Source organism: Python bivittatus, unplaced genomic scaffold (genome assembly GCF_059951505.1).
Source record: "Python bivittatus isolate LINGU-HERP-01145 unplaced genomic scaffold, Pbiv_v1 ctg000080_np1212, whole genome shotgun sequence".
In the NCBI taxonomy this organism is placed as follows: domain Eukaryota; kingdom Metazoa; phylum Chordata; class Lepidosauria; order Squamata; family Pythonidae; genus Python; species Python bivittatus.
The window spans coordinates 60,891,183-60,903,330 of NW_028277035.1; positions in this window are offsets into that span (position 1 = coordinate 60,891,183).

Below are 12,148 nucleotides of genomic sequence, written 5' to 3' on the forward strand. Positions count from 1 at the left end.
TGCTAAAGTCACATAAGGCCTTTCCTTACTTGCATTTAACCATAACACAAGCCTCTTTTTTTCTGCTGAGTGATGAATGATGCTGCCTTCATCTTGTCCCCAGCCCATGAGGGAAATAACCTCAAGTCATCCTTAGCTGCAGTGGTATTAAAGTAACATTTCCCCCTTTAAGTGGACAGTACCAGCAACAACAGCAAGGAGTGTACAATTGGTTACACTTTGCCACCTACTATGTTGGAGAGGAAGTCAGGTGACAGGTGATATGTGGTATCAGTGGTGGTTATTGGCTGTTTTAGACTCATGCGGGAACATTTCCTCTGCTCTGGTTCCAAGAGCTTAGTCCGACACTGTTCTATTGTCCTCTTAAACAGCTGGATACAGCAGTGGTCTGTCACCCTGGAGTAGCAGGGCTAGACTGCTCAGCTAGCAAGCCAGCAATTGTTGCCTCTGTAAAGAAAAAAAAAAGGAAGGAGAAAGGAATCCTAAATAAGAGCGCTATTTGTGATTCAGTACCATTCATGGCATCAGTGTGCATTTTAAAAACTTTAATCAGCTTGGATTACAACAGAATGGGTTATAGAAGCAGGGGCAGAGGAACCTAGAGATGACAGAATCCAGCAGCCATTCCTGCTGTGGTGCTGTGATTGGTGGGTGCTTCTCCTGGCAGCTGGTGATGTGCAGATGAGGAAGTGCAGCAAAACTGGAGGAATCAACTAATCGCTTTGCTTAGCATGCCAAAAATGAGAACAGCACCATATATATCGATATATCAGAATAGAGACAATAAAGGTAGGATAGCAATGTGGGTGGCTAATGTCATTCCAGTGTAGTTTTCTATGAGCTTAAGGATGGATGGAAAGGCCCAGAGTGGACGAGAATATTATATACCTCTAGACAGACACAGATAGACCAATATCATCAGCACTTTGACAGCATTACATTCTGCTAACCCTAGCCGTAACCCAGTTCCAACCTTTCAGGAGAAATAATATACCTCATATGCTGATAAGCCCCATGGATGATAAAGCGTTCAAATTTACGATGCTGAAAGATTACTCTATTAATGCAATATCATGCTATCGTTAACCCATGTGACCAAATCTGGAATAGCTAAGTCCTGACAAATCAGCCCAACTGTCCTCGGGCAAAGCAGATTGCTGTTCGGGAAAGGACCACAAAGCACAAGAGGGTGCTGGGCAAAATGGGAAGCATGGCGATCTCTGGGCCAAGGGCTGACTCATCTTCTTGTTACAAACTCCAACTATACCAGTAGATAAACTGATCATCAGTAAGCATGGGAGGTCAAAGCATCCAAATGGCCTGCATAAGCTGGAACTGAATCTCACCTTGCCAATTAAGATGGGCAGGGGGAAAAAAGCAATGAGGTCTGGAGAAATGTAATATGACTATAATAATGTGATCATTATCCTAAGCCTTATGGGAGGGTAAGATAATCACCCACCTTCCAATAATGTCTTCAAAGGGCTGTAACTGAGTGCTCACCTTCCACTAATTGTTGAAGACAAACAAAATGAGCACGTTGGGACAATTACTTAATTTATAGTTTTGTGAAAAGAGCATTATAAACTGGGACTAAGGGCTTATGCAGAACACGAGTGAATGCATGCCCTCACTTCATCTCAGTTTCGGCTCGGCAGAGTAAGATCTTTACATTCAAAGATAATAACAGAATATTTATAGCACACATCATTATGCATAAACTGGAGTAGAAAAGAAACATAGCCTTCAAAAATGGTCACAGCAGATGACCATGGGATGAGATCTGACAATCTTCAAAGTGAATTTACTGAACTGAAAGGAAAGGAAAAGGGGGAAAAAGCAAACCAAACCAAACATTTTGTGTAATGAAAGCTGTTGCTATAGGCAGAAAGCTAGAGGGGCATTCTCTGTGATAGAGTGATACAATGGGGACCTGTCCATAATACAATCTTATATGTGCCTTTTGAGATTCCTACTGAACATTCATAAGAGTTATACTCCAAAATTACAGGTATAGGACTACAGCCTTAATCTTTAATTCTAAAGCAGTACAAGAATAAAAAGAATACAAAAATGATGCAAGCAAGAGTTGGTGGGGAGTCAGTCAGGTGTAGTTGTTGTGGCTTAGGTCCAGGGGTCAGCCCTTTGAGGCACGTTAGGCCAGGAAACAGACACTACAAGAACTACTGGAACTCCACTTTATTGTTAAAGGTTGTAATAACAACATCTTGAAAGCCTGACAGATTCCCTCTCCCCCATCTTTATACTAAAGAGAATCTAGGTGGGTCAATCTTCTTTCCCACCCCCTCCTCCCTTCCAAGGCTAAGCTGGTATTTATATAACAGCTTTTGAATGCCTTCTTCAAGGCCATCTCTGTATGCTTCTACAGGCTGGGAAGACCCAAGCCAAGCCTACCCTCAACCTTAGAAGTTCACTGGGTGACTTTAGGTTAGTCATTATCTCTCAGTCCAAATTACCTTACAGGGTTCTTGTTCTGGCAAAAATTGGAAGAGGGAATGTTAAGTAGGTTTGCATTCTTGAAGGAAAAGTAGGATATAAATCTAATGGATAAAATAAATGAAATCAAAATACCAATATCATTTATTCAATCTAATGGATAAAATAAATGAAATCAAAATACCAACAGAAGAGAATATCTGTAGCTCAGGGTTGAACTGTAGAGTCCTTGTGGTTCTCTGAGCTTCGTTGTTTTCTTGCAAACATTTTGTTACCCAGCTAGGTAATGTGTTCGCTGTTAGAATGGAGTGGAATTTGTTCTCTGTTTCTATACAGTGGCTTGCCCTGCCTGTGTTGGTTTTTCCCCCCCTCTGGTAGTTCTTTGATTAGGGTATTGTTTACTGCTTGATTGTATGTACGTTCCCTCGCATTTTTGGATTTAGCTTGGTCTAAGATGCTGACAATTTCCCAGTTGAAACTATGGTTAAGTCTGTCCATGTGTTGTGAGATTAAGGAGTTTTCATCGTGTCTTCTGACTGCTAGTTAGTGTTCATGGATGCGCTCTGTAGCCTTCTGCCTGTCTGTCCTACATAGTGTTTGTTACAGTCCTTATGTTGTAGATGACTCCTGTTTTTTCTTCTTGGGCTACTGGGTCTTTTGGTTTGCTTAAGATGTTTTGGAGGGCTTTAGTTGGTTTGTATGCTACAGAGATGCCATGTGGTTGTAATAGTCTGTTGGTTGTTTCTGAGATGTTTCTGATGTATGACAGTGTTATCCTTTTCATAGCTTGTGCTGGTTGTGTTGTAGTAGGTTGAGTGGTCAGGCACTTTTTGAGAAAGTTGCATGGATTCCATTTTGTTGGAAGATGTTGTATAGGTGGTCTTTTCTCTTTTTCTGCTGTTCTGGGTTGCTGCAGTGGATTTGTGCTTGTTTGAATAATGTTCTTACGCAGCTCCTCTTGTGGGGGGTTGGGTTGTTACTTTGGTAATGGAGTACTTGGTTAGTGTGGGTTGTTTTCCGATGGACTTGGGTTTCTAATTTGCTGCTGTTTCCTCTGCTGATGAGGATATCCAGGAAGGGTAACCAACATCTACACACTATTCAAAAGAGACAATAAAAAGGAAACAAAAGTCCAGAAATCTCCTCACCAGCAATCATCACCCAGATAAGCAGAGATTAACACCAAGATTATCATCAGACATACAATCAAACAGTAAACAATACTTTAATCAAAGAACTACCAGGAAAAAAGGAAAAAGGAAAAAAACCCACCAAAAACACTACAGGGCAAGCTATTGTATATAAACAGAGAGCAAACTCCACTCCATTCTAACACTGAAGCTGTTACCTAGCCGGGCAATAAAATGTTTGCAAGAAAACAGCCAAGCTCAGAGAACCTCAAGGACTCTACAACAATCAAAATAGTCAGCCACTATTACTATTACAAGTAATATTCTACCCAAAGGTTGGCCAAGGTTGCTATGTTATTACTTGTTTTGGATGACAACTTCAGCACTTAATACAGTGATTGAAACTGGCTGCACTTCATCTAAATCTAAGAGGCCATTCTCAAATACTTTGTTTCATTACTAACAGTCCGCCACTTCCTTCTTGGGACTAACTTCAAATTATAGATTGTATGCTTTAAACATGTGGGGTAGTTTTTGAACTTTCTTCCTTCTCCCTGTATTGTTTTTTGGAGGATCTTGCCTATGGAAATCAAAGTCATAGTCAGCAAGGATCAATAAACAGCTTCACCTCAGTTATGTTCACCTCTCTCCTGCAAAAAAAAAATCTAATAGAACAGAAAGATCTTAAAATATTCTTTAAACTATAATGGATTGGTCAATGACAGATGGAGAGCTGGGGGTGGTGGCTGTGAATACCAGAGATTCTTGCTGGAAATAATCAGATCTACAGACAGATTCATTTGAATTCTTTGGAGAGTTAGCTCAGATTTGTTTTGAACTGGCAAATGGGAAGAACAAAGAATTTCATATGTCAGGAAGCCAGGAGCTTGGATCAGATGCACACATGCTTCAATCTCAGAGCTATTTTCTCAAGTAGTTTCTGGACCATAGTCATAACTATAATCATTATTTCTGTAAATAGCACAGTCATATGGTTGAACGCCAACAAGAGCTAGATGAATCCTGAGGTATGCCATAGTACAAAATGTTTCCAAACAAAAACAAAGAGAGCAATCTCTCCTTCCAAAAGCCTTAAAAGAAAATCTGAATATTCTTGGTGGCCTCTAGAAGCCATGGAATGTAGAAGGTCAATGAGCAGAGCAGAGCAGAGCAGAGCAGAGCAAAGCAAAGCAAAGCAAAGCAAAGGCTAAGCAATAGCTGTGATATGGCATATTTCAGTGCCTTCATCATTGTTAGTGTCTTGATGTGGATGACCCATGAAACAGAAGCATGTGGGAGGATGGGGAGATACTACAAGATTTTGTTCCAGTTTCTCCTTGATTTACAGAATGGATGTTACATTCTGATAAAGGCTACACCAGCAAGTATATCCTTTTCATTCTGCCCCCATTGCCTCTATGACTGCACATCACTCAAAATCTTTAATCTAGCATACTATACTATACTTGGAGTCTAGCATAGATCACTCCAAGTATAGTATGGCCATGACAATCCACAACACTATCTTTTAGAGCTTAAATTAGCCAAGCAACGTGATCTCTCATGTCCCAGAATGCTCTGCTTATACCAAACATCCTGGGAATCCTCCATTTTTAAGACATGATCATGGGATCAATAGTTTTCTATAAACTAAGCTACCACTTTTTTTTTTTTTTACCTCTGTTCTATATATTTTCTTGCAATCTACCAATCATTTCATCATCTCATCTCATCTCTGCTCAGCTCATCTCTGCTTCAAGTGACAGACCTTCATCAGCATTCACAATATATCTGCAGGCTGAAAATCTTCAGACTGAACTTGCTATAAAGAATAAAGTATGTGCATACACATTTATTTGCAGCCATAGGTTTTAGCGAAATTCATATAAAATTGCAACAATCCATATCAGTTCAATACATCCCCTGTAATATTAGCAGCACTATCTGTCAGCATCTGCTTTTGTATCTTCTTTGCAGCCATTGCAAACAATGCAACTTGTTTTGTTATTTGTTCATCTACAGCAGTCATCCAAAAATAGAGAATAAAGTTATTTTGGACTATCAGAAAATAATTGTGGAATGACCTGGATTAATGTCTGAATAGTGAGATTCCAGATTTCAGATCAACATTCTTATGAGGTCAGAATACTTTTTGTTGATTAATAAGGTACACAAACATTCTGACTTTGGGAGACAGTTCAGCAGCTCATCTTCCATCTACTACTTGACATCTAAAATAACACTACGACCTTTGTTGGATTTTTAAAGAGAGTGCCTCAGCCTTTGTTACAGCCCTAGCCCCTTTCATTTAGGAGACAGAAGCTTATCTTCCATATCCTCTGTGCATCACACAGAAAAAAAGGGCAGAGCTTCAACTCTGCACTCATGGCCACCCTCTCAATTTATTTATTTATTTATTTGCTCCCCCCGGCCATCCTGTTTTAAAATTCAAAACCATGCTATAGCAGCATCTCATGCTTCACTCATACAGCAGTTCTTTTCAAATACTTCAAGATGTCTGAATACTGTTGCGGATCAGATAAAATTCTTAAAAGTGCCGCAAGGGAGAAGGGAAATGTCTTTGCTTCAGCCCATTTTAGCCTGCTGACTTTTGAGATGTTTAATATTAGCCCACAAAGCTAGTAATTCCATGAACATGATTAATTGGGTGGAATGGGATAATTATGTTAATTGTCAAAATTCCTGCCACTTGGCAAGCAGATCAGTAATATTTGCAGCTGCTGTTCATGACAGCTCCATTGACCTGGCACACAGTCAGATGGTTTCAGGAAGGCTGACATATTTAACACCTTCGTACACAGCACCAGTTGCTCAAAATGGTTACAGAGAACTGCGGATGGGTGAGAAGAGAAGTGCACAAGAAGACTTGAATGACTGAGCATTATGCATAACTCAGGAAGAAATAAACCCAGCATATTTTAACAAAAGGCATATATATTCATTTTATTCCAGAGACTGTGCAGCCCAAAGTTAAGAAAAACAGAATTAATGATATAACTAACACAGTCTGGAATAAAAAGGTGATGGCTATGACCACTGCTAGATTAGACCTACCTTGATTTATTGCTGGTCCCACATGATAGAGTGCAGCCCACCAACACACACCCCTTTGGGCTTGAGCATGTGCTGGGTGGGGAGAGAGGGTGGCAGGGCTCTGTGCTGAGTTTCAAGTCAGACAAGCACTGGAAAAGGGGTTACGGTTACATTCTGATTTTTTCTTATCAACATCTGACAGAGCTGCAACCTTGCTATTCCCTCACAAGGGTTTCTTAAAGGAAGGAAAATAAGATGGAAATAGCAGGAAAACATAAGAGAGAAAATTGGTGAGAGGACATCACCTGGACATACTCTCCTGCACAATTACACAAAGGAGACATGAAGACTGTGTATTAAAAGCAGCGCTATGAAGTGCCCTACAATACAGGGCCAACAGAAGCGAAAGGTGAAGTTAGCTTCCCTGATTGGTCACTGCCCACATCAAAACCTGGGGCTGAAATGCGTGGAGACTGCATTTCTCTTCCAGTCTTTCACAGGGAGGAGGAAGGGATCTTATGCACTTTAAAAGAAAAAAGAAAAACTGCAGGGAAAATACAGATTGACAATGGTTGGGCAACAGTATTATAAGGTTTCCCCCACAAGCATCCTGGAGAGGTAAAAAAGTCAAAATGGCAGCTGCAGAATGGAAGTCCTTTCCCGCCACTTCTTAAAAATGTTTGATGGCATGGTTGTGGCCACCATCTTTACTGTACGTTTTTTGACACACCCCCGCCCCCTGTGGATGTCTCTGACTATCCCCAAATATTTGATGTTGCTAAGCCCAATGATATATTAACACCTGCTACTGTTAACAGGAGAAATGTAAACATAAAAAAGTAAAGGAATGATGACCTTTAAATTCATCAGTGTCTACCTGTGTCAAAATGAACACCGTCCTTAAACCAATAAGGACCTTAGGTAGAAAGGATTGGCAGAGGAGTTTGTATAATCCACATGAAAGTCCAGGGTAACGAACAATTAATTACCACTGCACTGAATTAAATGGTAGGGATATTTTAATTATACAAGAATTAAGGACATTATTCATATATAATCACTCTGGCTCATATATTAATATAGCCACTGAGTGAGCTCTGTTTTTAAAATCCATCTTTTAGCCACTTAGTCACAGCTGAGATTGGCAAGGCTTTCAAAAAAGGGTTACAGGTGACTGAAAAAGATCAGGGAGCAGGGAACATATTGACTGACTGTACACTGAGGTAATATTGTTGATTTTGGCTTAGCCTGCTGTATGGTTGCAACTATTGTGGCCTGCAAACATGGTTTATAGCAGTGTCCATAAAAGCCATGAAAACATCAACATGATGAAACATGTGATCATGATGACATTGAGCCAATGACACAATCACATATGAAATTTTGTGATGACATCATGACATCATGATGCACATTCCCTCCACTCCTGCTGTCGTCCTCTGCAGTTGCCCATGAACTCAGCCATGGAGACAAGGATTCTGTCTGTTAACAGAAAAGACTGCAATTCAGTAGAGGTTCCATTGGGAAGCAATTTTTGTCATTTCACATGGTTCTAGGGGATAAAATTAGGAGTAAATGGTAAAAATTAGCTTCCCATTCCTTTTCTCCAGTGTAAACAAAGTTCTATTCATGGGAATGCTAGATCTAAGCACACCGGAGGGAAGATTCAGTAGTCCTGCAAGAACTGGGGATATGCTAAGAGAGAAAACTAAAGGCCACGTGGCCAGGCAAAAGATTTCCTGCTTCTCAGGTTTTCTGTTCAGGAGGCTTCCGGACAAGGCTTTTATTTTGCAGTTATGCAGTTTTCACTGGAATCCTCCAGTATTCATTTGGAAGCCAATCACCAATTTCTCACTGCCTTTTTTTTTTTTCTTACTGGCAAATAAAAAAGGCTGGTAAAAAAGAAATGAACAATTGAAGTAATGCATCAAACCTTTTAATTAGTAATGGTAGGAATTTTCCATCTTGAGGTATGCTCTCTCAATAATAAAGGACAGCTTATAGATGGATAGAGTTGTATATGACTTTTGCAGAAAAAGCAGGAATAACTTTGTGTCAGCTTAAAGATAGGATTCAGCTCCTAGCCTGGAGTTGGTGGTCCCTCCCTTCCGTCTGCCTCCCGTACTCTCAGTGCCACTAGCATCTTCCTGAAAACAGAAGGGCATACTGTAACATGAGGCTTCAGAGTTTCAGCCTTGGTTTGGCCCCCAGAACTCTTCCAAAAAATTGACAGTCATTTTTAAGGAAAGGAAATTTATTACCTACTTAGAAAATAATTTCATTTAAATTATTAACTTATTTGAGCATTGCATGAGGTGCCCTTTCATCCCAAGTAAGACAGTCTTCTGTATTGGCTAAAATAGCTGGCAGCAACTTTGAGGAACTATTTTCATCCCCCCCCCCTTTTTTTTTACAGAGTTGAGGGAAACCAGTCAATTAACCAGCTCATACTTGTTCCCATCCTGTTTTGTGGTTTGGGGAAGCCTGGTTGAGATAACCTGCTTCTTGAGGTTGGTGAAATCCCAACATACCAGACATCCACATAGCCACTCCACAGAACATGAAGAATACATCAGGAAGTGCTCCTGCATGACATGTCCACAGGCCCCCCGGTCAGTAGTTCCTCTGCCAGAGTTTTCCATTATTTTGCCTTTCTGCTGGAACATGTTGTGGCATATGGTCACCATGAGGTGCGCTGATTCACATTGGGCCAATTGCTGGGTTTGACACGTCCTATGCAGAAACAGCTGGGGCCTCTGACTGGTTTTGTGGATGTGTTTTGGGACCACCCTCTTCCCCTTGTGCCTGAGCCACCATCCCCTTTGCTCATTCAGGATATGCCTGTGTAAAGATCAGAATGAGGAGTTACTTCCCCAACTTTAAATTTTTTTTTAAATTTTCAGGTCAACTGGTCAACTGCATGATGGCACCACACAAGTGCACATCTTCCTCATTTAATTCATTTCATCAATACCAGCAACTCATACCCCTCAGCTATTCTGTGGCCTGGTAAAATGTGACATCCCCCTCATCAAGTTAATAAAATTTATCTCCTCATCCTGTTGTTCCAATGACCAGGTCTGAAAAGTAGCTGCATCAGGCTGAATAACGATGAACTATGGGCCAGAGGTGATACTTAGGTGTGCTTTGTGAACATGGGTGCTCCATGTGCTTTATTCATCCATTTTGAACTGTGGTGGTGCTGCTGTGCAGGGCTTTGTACCTGAAAACAACTCATGGGGAGGTTCGAAGCTACTATGGCTCCCACAGGCTCTCATGGGAATTGACGGCCAATTGTAGGAAAGTGTGGGCAAACTGGAGTCTGGAAGAGCCCATTAAACCATCTTCCGCTGCAGAATGCTCAGAAGGAGGAGCTCTTATAATAGCACTGATTTGTTCCTGGGACATGTAGTTGTCCCTTTGATCTCCCATGAAGGCTTTCTCTGCTGCCTCATTGTCCCCTTAGGTTTGCCTTGTTAATTATCCTTGCTGTTCTGCTGCTCTATTTCTTTGTGTCCCCTTGCTCATCCCAGAGTCTGGCATTTTTACAAAAGTTAATGCAGCTAAGATCCCAGCAAAATGTCATGGTGAGGCAACATGGAGGAGAGAGAAAACTAGTACTCTGTTTAAAATCTGGGTTCTATCCACCAGCTCCTGGTGAGACATGGTGCCATGGAGGTGGAGAGCTTAGCCTGAAGGCATGCAAAATGTGGCATTCTCCCTATGTGCTCCCTGCCAACCCAGGACCCTACAGATTCATGGAAGGGAGCAACACACGTCCTTTCCTTCTCCTCAAGCCAGAGTTTTCCTCCACCATGCCAGTATCCCTTGCTGCAATCTGTTTGGGGGGGGGGGTGGCACATGATGGCCAGAACTGATACATCTCTCTATGCACTGTGCAGTAGAAGAGCTTGCCTGGGTATTCAAGCATGACAGGTTGGAGACACTTTGCTATTTACATCTGGGTAATGTGGGGTGAGGATTGCCACAAGAGTGCAGCTTTGTGCTCCTCTGTTCCTTCCAGCTCAAGACTTGGCTTGCAAGAAGGCAATCTTACTTCTAAGATCTAATATGAAAAATGATCAACACTTTCATAATTCATGTTTTAAACATTCACTGTGTTTCCAAATGTCATATGTCAGCTGAAGTCCCTAACCCACTTGTATGACTCACTGATTCCACTGAGCTGTGCTCACTAGCAACTCTATGTTAGAGATGCAACAATACTGTCTAACTTATGAATTAGATGAATTTATCATAGGATGTAGACATAAACGGGGAAAGTGCCATGCTTTGTACTGAAATCTAGAGTATCTGAATACCTAAGCACCAAGTATATAGTTCTGCCCCAAGTGCCTCAGTTTGATTATTCTGGACAACAGTTCAAGAAGTCCATAATGGAATCTGTCCCATAAGTCCTTTAAAGAGCCCCAAACACATGAAAACTTCACTTTCTGCAAAGGATCTCTTTGTAAGAATTTCTGCTTCCACCTATAGCATCATCAGTTCATGACCTGTCCTTTTTTCAGTGTCTCCTCAGCCCATATCTGCTTGGAACTAAGAACTTTATGAAGTTCATCTTCAGTGTGTTGGAGTATAATGAGGCTGTCTTGTGGGAATAACTTCTTTTTGGATTCTTGACTGCTTCTGTAATTTCTCCTGCTTCTAGTTCCTTGTCAGTTTCACATACATGGACCACAACACTTGGAATAGCTTCAGTTCCGTCATGATGTTCATATTAGTCCCCTAAAATGTATTTAAAAATAGCAAAGGACAATTTGTACATTTGATAATACAACATGCACGTTTTCCCAGTTTATTGCACATGACCATTAATTTAAACAATAAAATGAGGTTCAATAACATGTGGTCATGGATTACACTTGGCTGTTTGCCTCTACTGATGTCTGTGTTCTGGAAGTTCATGGCTGGGTTTCTGTTGGCTCTTATGAAGCATCACTCTGTGCTAGCAGAGTAGCCAAACCTGCATTTTTCGGTGGTGGTGGAATCTAGGTAAGAAGTGGTCATGTGATATATGAAACCAGACATGACTGAAGACCAGTGGACAGGTGAAGAAGATTCTTCCCCCACCCCCACAAACTTGCTGGCTGCTGAACAGCCCACTCTTCCTTCCTGTGGCTCAGCACCTTTTGGGTGCCTTGCAAAGGGAGAGGCAGTGGTGAGGAGTCATGGCCCTTTAAGGCATAGTCATGAAGAGAGCTGCCTCCTGTGCTCAACCTGCCATGGGGTGAAGTGTATGTATATGGACCTGCCTGCTCAGCCTGTACAGCTTCAGAGGCTTCACAGCCCTTTGCTCTGCACATCCTTGCCATCCTGACTCTGTGGAGGAGGCAAAGATAGATGCCATGGGCAGAGGGGCAACCTAGACACATGCTAGTGGATAGTTGTGCTGTGCAGCATAACACATACAGTATCTCCTCACACAGAAACCATCCTGGGGAATTTGAGTACTAGGAGGTGAAGGAAGACTCGCACAGCCTGTGGCA